Source organism: Triticum dicoccoides, chromosome 4A, assembly GCF_002162155.2.
Source record: "Triticum dicoccoides isolate Atlit2015 ecotype Zavitan chromosome 4A, WEW_v2.0, whole genome shotgun sequence".
In the NCBI taxonomy this organism is placed as follows: Eukaryota; Viridiplantae; Streptophyta; class Magnoliopsida; order Poales; family Poaceae; genus Triticum; species Triticum dicoccoides.
Genome location: NC_041386.1, coordinates 743,330,126 through 743,341,094, shown reverse-complemented (window position 1 = coordinate 743,341,094; position 10,969 = coordinate 743,330,126).

Sequence of the window (10,969 nt, the reverse complement as noted above, 5' to 3'; positions counted from 1 at the left end):
CGGTACTCTAGTAAAATCCCGATTTCACCTGGAACACTTCCGATATCCAAACATAGGCTTCCAGTATATCAATCTTAATGTCTCGACCATTTCGAGACTCCTCGTCATGTTCGTGATCACATCCGGGACTCTGAACAACCGTCGATACATCAAAACATACAAAATCATAATATAACTGTCATCGTAACGTTAAGCGTGCGGATCCTACGGGTTCGAGAACTATATAGACATGACTGAGACACGTCTCCGGTCAATAACCAATAGCGGAACCTGGATGCTCATATTGGCTCCCACATATTCTACGAAGATCTTTATCGGTCAGACCGCATAACAACATACGTTGTTCCCTTTGTCATCGGTATGTTACTTGGCCGAGATTCGATCGTCGGTATCTCAATACCTAGTTCAATCTCGTTACCGGCAAGTCTCTTTACTCTTACTGTAATACATCATCCTGCAACTAACTCATTAGTTGCAATGCTTGCAAGGCTTAAGTGATGTGCATGACCGAGAGGGCCCAGAGATACCTCTCCGACAATCACAGTGACAAATCCTAATCTCGAAATACGCCAACCCAACAAGTACCTTTGGAGACACCTGTAGAGCTCCTTTATAATCACCCAGTTACATTGTGACGTTTGGTAGCACACAAAGTGTTCCTCCGATAAACAGGAGTTGCATAATCTCATAGTCTAAGGAACATGTATAGGTCATGAAGAAAGCAATAGCAACATACTAAACGATCGTGTGCTAAGCTAACGGAATGGGTCATGTCAATCACATCATTCTCCTAATGATGTGATCCTGTTAATCAAATGACAACTCATGTCTATGGCTAGGAAACATAACCATCTTTGATCAACGAGCTAGTCAAGTCGAGGCATACTAGTGACAATCTATTTGTCTATGTATTGACACATGTATTATGTTTCCGGTTAATACAATTCTAGCATGAATAATAAACATTTATCATGATATAAGGAAATAAATAATAACTTTATTATTGCCTCTAGGGCATAATTCCTTCAAGGGGGAGAGAGGCCCCCTTCTTCTTCTTCTTCCTTGACCTCCTCCCTAGATGGGAGAAGGGTTTCCCCTCTGGTCCTTGGCTCCCATGGCTTGGGAGGGGCAAGAGCCCCTCCAAGATTGGATCTGTCTCTCTGTCTCTCTGTTTCTGTGTTCTCAGATTCAACCCCTTCACCGTTTCTTTTATATCTGGAGATCCGTAACTCCGATTAGGGTGAATCTTTCGCCCAGATTTTTCCGATAAAATTTTCTTTCTTGCGGCAAAAGAAGAGCGTCAACTGCCTTACAGGTGGCCCACGAGAGTGCCAGGCGTGCCCAGGGGGTAGGGCGCGCCCCCCTGTCTCATGGCCACCTCGGGCACTGTTTTGCGTTGATTCTTCCTCCGGAAAATCCCAAATATTCCAAATTAATTCTCCGTCCGTTTTTATCCCGTTTGGATTCCGTTTGATATTGGGTTTCTGCGAAACATAAAACATGCAACAAACAGGAATTGGCACTAGGCACTGGATCAATATGTTAGTCCCAAAAATAGTATAAAAAGTTGCCAAAAGTATATGAAAGTTGAAGAATATTGGCATGGAACAATCAAAAATTATAGATACGACGGAGACGTATCAGCATCCCCAAGCTTAATTCCTGCTTGTCCTCGAGTAGGTAAATGATAAAAAATAGATATTTTTTGATGTGGAATGCTACCTAGCATATCTTGATCATATGTCTAATCATGGCATGAATATTGAGACACGAGTGATTCAAAGCAATAGTCTATCATTTAACATAAAAACAATAATACTTCGAGCGTACTAATAAAGCAATCATGTCTTTTCAAAACAACAAGGCCAAAGCAAGCTTATCCCTACAAAATCATATAGTTTGGTCATGCTTCATTTTCGTCACACAAAATGCTCCCATCATGCACAACCCCGATGACAAGCCGAGCAATTGGTTCATAGTTTTTAAGGCGCTTCAGCTTTTTCAACCCTCACGCAATGCATGAGCGCAAGCCATGGATATAGCACTATAGGTGGAATAGAATATGATGGTGGGGTTTATGTGGAGAAGACAAAAAAGGAGAAAGTCTCACATCGACGCGGCTAATCAACGGGTTATGGAGATGCCCGTTAATTGATGTCAATGTGAGGAGTAGGGATTGCCATGCAACGGATGCACTAGAGCTATAAATATATGAAATCTCAAACTAAAAACTAAGTGGGTGTGCATCCAACTTGCTTGCTCATGAAGAGCTAGGGCATTTGAGGAAGCCCATCGTTGGAATATACAAGCCAAGTTCTATAATGAAAAATTCCCACTAGTATATGTAAGTGATAACATAGGAGACCCTCTATATGAAGAACATGGTGCTAATCTGAAGCACAAGTGTGGAAAAAGGATAGTAACATTGCCCCTTTTCTTTTTCTTTTTTTCTATTTTTTTCTTTTTTGTTCTTTTTGGTGGGCTTCTTTGGACCCCTTTTTTATTTAGGGTTCTTTGGCCTTTCCTTTTTTTCTTTTTTTCTTTATTTTTTTTTCATGGGGCAATGCTCTATAATGATGATCATCGCACTTTTATTTACTTACAACTCAATATTACAACTTGATACTAGAACAAAGATATGACTCTATATGAATGCTTCCGGCAGTGTACCAGGGTGTGCAATGATCTAGCGTAGCAATGACATCAAAAAATGGACAAGCCATGAAAACATCATGCTAGCTATGTTACGATCATGCAAAGCAATATGACAATGAATGCTCAAGTCATGTATATGATGATGATGGAAGTTGCATGGCAATATATCTCGGAATGGCTATGGAAATGCCATGATAGATAGGTATGGTGGCTGTTTTGAGGAAGATATAAGCTTATGTGTGATAGAGCGTATCATATCACGGGGTTTGATGCACCGGCGAAGTTTGCACCAACTCTCGAGGTGAGAAAGGGCAATGCACGGTACCGAAGAGGCTAGCAATGATGGAAAGGTAAAAGTGCGTATAATCCATGGACTCACATTAGTCATAAAGAACTCATGTACTTATTGCAAAAGTTTATTAGCCCTCGAAGCAAAGTACTACTATGCATGCCCCTAGGGTGATAGATTGGTAGGAAAAGACCATCGCTCGTCCCTGACCGCCACTCATAAGGAAGACAATCAAAGAAACACCCCATGCTTCAAATTTGTCACACAACTGTTACCATACGTGCATGCTATGGGACTTGCAAACCTCAACACAAGTGTCTCTACAATCCACAACCACCCACTAGCATGACTCTAATATCACCATCTTTATATCGCAAAACTATTGCAAGGAATCAAACATATCATATTCAGCGATCTACAAGTTTATGTAGGATTTTATGACTAACCATGTGAATGACCAATTCCTGTCACCTCTCTAAATAGATATAAGTGAAGAAAGAGAGTTCAATTCTTTCTAAAAAATATATGCCCACGCTCTAACAAATATAAGTGAAGCAAAAGAGCATTCTACATATGGCGGTTTTCTATGTGAAGAGAAACAAGCAATCCAAACTTCAAATGATATAAATGAAACACATGAAGCATTCTATAAAGCCATACTCAAAAGATTTAAGTGAAGTGCAATGAGCATTCTATAAATCAACCAAGGACTATCTCATACCAGCATGGTGCATAAAAGAAAAATAAAAACTAAATGCAAAAGACGCTCCAAGACTTGCACATATCGCATGAACGAAACGAATACGAAAACATACCGATACTTGTTGAAGAAAGAGGGGATGCCTTCCGGGGCATCCCCAAGCTTAGACGCTTGAGTCTCCTTGAATATTTACTTGGGGTGCCTCGGGCATCCCCAAGCTTGAGCTCTTGCCTCTCTTCCTTTTCCTCATATCGAGACATCCTCGATTAGACACTTCATCCACACAAAACTTCAACAAAAAACTTGGTAAGATCCGTTAGTATAATAAAGCAAATCACTACTATAAGTACTGTTGCAAACCAACTCATATTTTCTTTTTGCATTGTGTCTACTGTAATATAACTTTTCCATGGCTTAATACACTAATATAAATTGATAGATTCATCAAAACAAGTAAACTATGCATCAAAAACAGAATCTGTCAAAAACAGAACAGTCTGTAGCAATCTGAACATTCACCATACTTCTGGTACCCCAAAAATTCTACCACAATTAGGAAAAATAAACAATTTGTACAGCAAGACAGTGCAAAAGTAATCAGAACCGTTTGACGTTCCAGTTAAAAATGTAAAATCGCGCACTACAGCCAAAGTTTCTGTCCTGCACCGTACAAACCAACAAGCATTGTAAACATTCTAAAGGCAAACCTTGGCACATTATTTTTATAATACAATGGAATTATACAAGGGGATAATTATTTTTGTTTAAAAATTTTCTGTAATCAAGATTCACAAATTTTCCGTGAGCATGAACAAAGTTCAAGGCTAGCTCCCACTTCAACAATGCTTGTCTTTCTCACTTTCACTTTCCTTTTTGAAAAGTTTTAGGTTCCCCTCTTTATATTTTTTTTGTTTTTGTTTTTAAACTATATGAAAGCACTCAACATAAATAAATGACTCTCTAAAACTTCCGGGTTGTCTCCCTGGCAACACTTTCTTTAAAGCCATTAAGCTAGGCATATAGTGCTCAAGTAATGGATCCACCCGGATCCCAAGGTATATCAAAGCCAATTTTAATTAACAATGATTTGTAATTTAGTAGTGAGCACAAAGTAACATATATCATGCAGTAACGAAGTCTAACTCTCTTCCTATGCATCGGCATGTCATAAAAGAATAATTCATGCACAGCAAGTAAAGGCCAATGCATAGTATAAGCAGTTTCTTGCAATTCTATCGTTTTAGAAACATAGAGAGGTGGAGATAAAGTTCCTCTCTCATAATAATTGCAAGTAGGAGCAGCAAGCACATGCATATTATATCTATCAAAATTATCATGTGTAGTAGTAAAAGGCAACCCATCAATATAATCCTTGATAAGCACAAACTTCTCCGATATAGTGTAGTTTGGCGAATTCAAAAAGATAATACGACTATCATGTGTGGGTGCAATAGCAACAATTTCATGTTTAACATAAGGAACTATAGCAAGTTCATCTCCATAAGCATAATTCATATTGGCATCTTGGCCACAAGCATAGCAAGCATCATCAAAAAGGGATATTTCAAGAGAATCAACGAGATCATAGAAATCATCCTTCGGTAAGCACGAAGGGGAATTAAACAATGTGTGAGTTGAAGAGTTACTATCATTAGAAGGTGGGCACAGGTGTCGGTGTCAAACCGGCGGATCTCGGGTAGGGGGTCCCGATCTGTGCGTCTTAGGCTGATGGTAACAGGAAGCGAGAGACACAATGTTTACCCAGGTTCGGGCCCTCTCGATGGAGGTAAAACCCTACTTCCTGCTTGATTAATATTGAAGATATGAGTAGTACAAGAGTAGATCTACCACGAGATCATAGAGGCTAAACCCTAGGAGCTAGCCTATGATGGTTATGATTGTAATTGTGATCGGACTTCTAAGGACCAACCTCTTCGGTTTATATAGACACCGGAGAGGGCTAGGGTTTACATGGAGTCGGTTACAAGGAAGGAAACACAATATCCGGATCGCCAAGCTTGTTTTCCACGCAAAGGAGAGTCCCATCCGGACACGGAACGGAGTCTTGAGTCTTGTATCTTCACGCTTCAATAGTCCGGACGATGTATATAGTCCGGCTGTCCGGATACCTCCTAATCCAGGACTCCCTCAGTATCCCCTGAACTAGGCTTCAATGATGATGAGTCCGGCACGCAATCTTGTCTTCAGCATTGCAAGGCGGGTTCCTTCTCCGAATACTCCAAAGTACCTGTTACGACGAATAGTGCCCGACTTCCTATCATTGTTGTGCTCCTCGGCTTCAGTGCCTCAATAATGACTATCCCCACGTGTCGAGCGAATGCGAGGAGCCGAGGCATTTTTGCATTTTCCACCCTCAATCATTCGGGCTGACCGTCTATTTGAAGAGACGGGGATTCTCAGATCCAAACCTCACTCTCCCCCTCGAGCAAGCATCCAACAGAGCGCTCCGGAAAAAACCATTCCAACATGGCCGGTCATCGCAGCTCTTCTGCTCGCTCTCCTCGCTCCAGGCCGGGGGATTGGAAGAGTGTTTAGTTCCCCATAGCCGTTTGATAGAGTTACAAACCCAAGGGTTTCTTCCACCGGCGTTCATGGTCCTCGTCCAAGCCAGAATAGCCACTTATAACAGAGGGGAACAAGCGGAGGAATCTCCTAATCCACCTCCAGAGGAGCGAATATGCCTCATCCCGCATCTGCTAAGGGGCGTTAGGTTTCCCATCCACTCGTTCCTTCGCGGGCTCCTGGAGTTCCATGGTCTCCAGTTGCACAGCCTTACCCCTGCCTCCGTACTACACATAGCAGGGTCCGTTGCCCTCTGCGAGCTATTTTTAGGCTGCGAGCCTCACTTCGGGTTATGGAAGAAGCTGTTCTACCTTGTCCCCCGCAACCAGGGAGAATCCCTATGCCAAGTGGGCGGGGCCGAAGTATGGCGCATCGCCGAAACCGAATACTTATCCGGCACTCCCAAGAAGGCACCCGAGAACTAGCCTTCGGAGTGGTTTTATATTGATGACATTCCCCTTCTGGATCCAGTCCGGACAGGTATCCCCGAGTTCAGTGATGCCCCACCGAGGGCACGTCTAAGCTGGCGCCCCCGAGGCCCCCAAGAGGAGGATACCAGGGAAATACACTTCCCGATGAGCAGGATAAAGTTGTTGGCCAAGTCCGGACTGACGATAGTCGAGGTTATGGCAATATGCATAATACGGGGGGTGCAACCGCTCCAATATCGGGGGAAGCCCATGTGGCACTTCAACGGAGAAGATGATGCCACCCGCTGTGGCCGTAAGGGTCCGGACTCAGCCACCGCTCTGGCAAGGATATTGTCCGATTTATACAAAGGAGAAGAGGAAGAATTCCTTCACATTAAACCACGGGATGGATTCTCCATGTACAACCCTCCAAACTGGGTAAGTTATTATTCCTTTCCCTGCTTCACTTATCGTGGTGTTCTTCGCTAAGATGATCTGCTTCGGTATTTCCGAGCAGGAACTGAGGAGGGCCGTAGAAGGAATCTGCAGCCCCTCCCCGCAGCCAGAGGACCCCGGAAGGGCCCTAGATCCAGGACTCGAAGAAGATCCGGATATTACCGTGGATCTTGTCAACGGGATATTTTATCAAGCGAGCTGTGATGGCGCCTCAGTGGCCATTATTGCTGACTATCCCGGACTGTTACCTGCGTCGCATGTAAGCCAAACGGAAAAACCCTATCCTCCGAAGAGGGCTCCCTTCAGATTTCATGCCTTACCCTTGATGTGTCGTGTTTTTTGCAGAGACGACCGTCGGAGCACGGGTTCGAGCCCCTAGGGACTCGTCGACCACGGGCGTCCGGATCGGGCAGGCTCAAGAGGAAGGTGGTAAGGGTCGACATGCCGCTGCAGAGGTAAGGCAAAAACCTGCCCTGCGATTATGGTATTTGAAGTATAATAGCACCCACTGTGTACTTGCAGGAAGAGGAGTAGCCGGACTATATCCTGGGATTCCGCCAATCATGCCTCCACCAGCCGGATTCTAGGACCGGCTTCGAGAGCGGAGGCGGACACGGGGCCGATGCCGCATAGTTCTCCGACAGAGGATGTGGATATGCTTTCGGCCACGAACTCCGAAGTAGAGAGCGCCATGAATCACCGGCGCCGCCGGGCCGTGCTTCAAACAACATATTTTCCGAAGAGGCATTTAATGCCTTCAATTCAGGGTACGCATACATCCGAGCTGCTCAAGGCGGGCTTGCCCAAGCGACGGACCAGTATACCAAAGATATACGGGTAAGAAATTTTGATAAGCATGTATAGGAGTAGCCCCTGAGACTTGAAATGGTTGGAACAATTGTTTTAAGGATCAATTTATGCATAGGTCCTTGTAGATAAGAATGAACAATTGGCTCGGGAGCTGGAGGAATGCAAGGCCCAGCTGAGGGACACGGTAACATTTGGTAACATTTGTCTCAGTTGTACTAAGACGCACCAGTTAATAAATGGCTGGTATGACGAGTCTAACAGAGGATTTTGCAGACAATCCCGGGGTGAATCCAGAGGGCGTAAAAGATGACGACTCGCATCTCAAAAGGCACCTAAAGGCTGGCGAGTGCATTCTGACGCAAGTTAGGCAGGAGAAGAACAATCTTCAAGATGCCAATGTCCGGCTGGACGTGGAATTAAAAGATGTCCCCGCTCAGCTGGCGGACTCCGTGAAGGAGAACAAAAAGCTTCGACACGGAATTTACGGTAAGTGCCTAGACGAACTATATTATAGTTCGGTGAGGAAGTATATTGAAAGAATTTTGCTTGTAGGAATGTTAATGGGTCGCCTCGAGGAGGAAATGCCCTCATCTGCAGGCGATTTACTACAAGATCTCTCACAATTGCACGAGTGAGCTCGGCAGGTGATGCATGGCATTGCTCAGGCCTTGTGGCCATCAAGCTTCCTGCCAAATGGCATGAGGGAGCTTGTGGATATGCTTCAAGGAGCCCGGCGGCGCTTCAAATGTGGAAGATGTCCGCCTTCCGGCAAGGTGCAAGAGAAGCCTGGGCTATGGTGAAGACACGCTACACTAAGCTGGACCCGAACCATATGGCCGAAGTCGGACCGGCGGGGCCAGATGGGCAAGAAATTCCCGTGAGTCTGGTATATGACCAGGTGGCATTAGCCGCCAAGTATTCTCAACAGGGTTGTAAGCTAGATAGCCTGTTGGATGGTATAGAGGAGGAATATAGTCAGTCTAAGTTACTGTGTAATTCAATGGACATAAATAGTCCCTAGCCGGATTAAAATCATTTGTCATGGCGGACCTTTTCGCTTCAACACCCGGATCCTACAGTCCGGGGTGTGTCCGAATACCCGCTCAGTTATACAGAACCGGGGTATGCGTGGAGACCAGGCGTAGGGGTCATAAGTGCTTGAACAGACAAGTACCCAACTAGTTATGTTATATTACATGGATAGTAAGAAACATCTTCCAGGGAGAATAGTTCCGTTAAGGGTTCCTTCCCCTGGGTATACATGCAATGATGCACATGTCCGGACTGCGAGCAAGGGCGCAGGATACAAGACTTCTGGGGATTTACGTTGTAATAAATGAAGACATCTGTTGTTCACCAATCGAATATTCTCTTAAGGAAGCTAGCTTTCGGCTTCACCCAGTCTGAGGTACACATTCGGCTGAACCAGCAGTAACAATCGCAGAGGTGCTCCCCTTATGCCCTAGCCGAATTAACGGGAACATAGGGCATAAACACAAGAGCCAGGCAACCCAGCTTGGCCACATCTTAAGTCATATCGATGCATATAATGCTGAAGAAAAGGCACATATGAAAAAAGAAACACATATGTGATAGGCGAAAAGCCATTTGAGTAATTATTTTTAGCTTCCGTATAGGAAGCCCTCAGGTATTGCTTACGCACAGAGTGCGGCCGGAGTGATCCGGAAGTCCGTACTATATTAAATACTTTGTGTGAAGAAGAAGAAAGGTCGAGAAAGGAAAAGGGATGGAGCATAAAATAAAAGGGAGGGAGTAAGGAGATGAACATTGAGTTCGGCGTTAGGCGTAGAATCTCCGAAGTCTGGCCGCGTTCCATGGGTTCGGCTTGAGTTTGTTATCGGATGTGTTACGTAAGTTGTACGCTCCTCCGGTGAGAACTTTGTCAATGACGAAGGGACCTTCCCACTTGGGTTTGAGCTTGTCCTTCTTCTTCTCTGGTAGGCGTAGAACGAGCTCGCCAACATTGTAAGTTTTGGCCCGCACTTCTCTGCTTTGATATCATCGAGCCTGCTATTGATAGAATGTCGAGCGGGCTTTTGCGACATTGCGCTCCTCCTCCAGGGCATCCAAGTTATCCAGCCGATCTAACTCGGCTTCCTTCTCTTTGTACATGCGTACGCGTGGCGAATCATGTATTATGTCGCAGGGTAGTACTGCTTCCGTGCCGTACACCATAAAAAATGGTGTATATCCGGTGGTGCGATTCGGCGTGGTCCGCGGCCCCCAGAGTACGGAGTCGAGCTCCTCGACCCGGTGCGTATCCGACTCTATCAAGGATCGCACTAGTCTGGGTTTGATGTCGCTCATGATGAGACCATTTGCCTGTTCGACCTGGCCGTTTGTTTGGGGATGGTAGACGGAAGCGTAGTCGAGCTTAATGCCCATTTTGCCGCACCAAGTTTTCACTTTGTTGGCTGTGAAATTGGAGCCATTATCAGTGATGATGCGGTGGGGGACGCCGTATCGGTGTACAACCCCGGATATGAAGTCTATTACTGGTCTGGATTCAGCCGTTTTGACTGGTTTGGCTTCTATCCATTTGGTGAACTTGTCCACCATGACCAATAAGTATTTTTTCGTATGGCTTCCCCCTTTGAGAGGTCCGACCATATCCAGCGCCCAGACCGCGAAGGGCCAAGGTATGGGGATTGTTTGGAGAGCGGTAGGGGGCATATGACTCTGATTGGCAAAGAGCTGACAACCGACGCAATGTTGGACAAGGTCATGTGCGTCTGCTCGGGCCGTCGGCCAATAGAAGCCTGTATGGAAGGCCTTGCTGACTAGTGCTCGAGCCGCGGCGTGGTGCCCGCCCAGTCTAGCATGGATTTCAGCCAAGAGTTGTCGCCCTTCCTCTTCGGAGATGCATCTTTGGAGCACTCCGGTAGCACTTTTCTTGTAGAGCTCCCCTTCGTGGACTTTGTAAGCTTTAGAACGCCGAACGATGCAGCGTGCTTCATTTTGGTCTTCGGGGAGCTCCTGCCTATTTAGGTAGGCCAAGAAGGGCTCAGCCCACGGGGCGATTACGGCCATGATTTCATGGGCCGA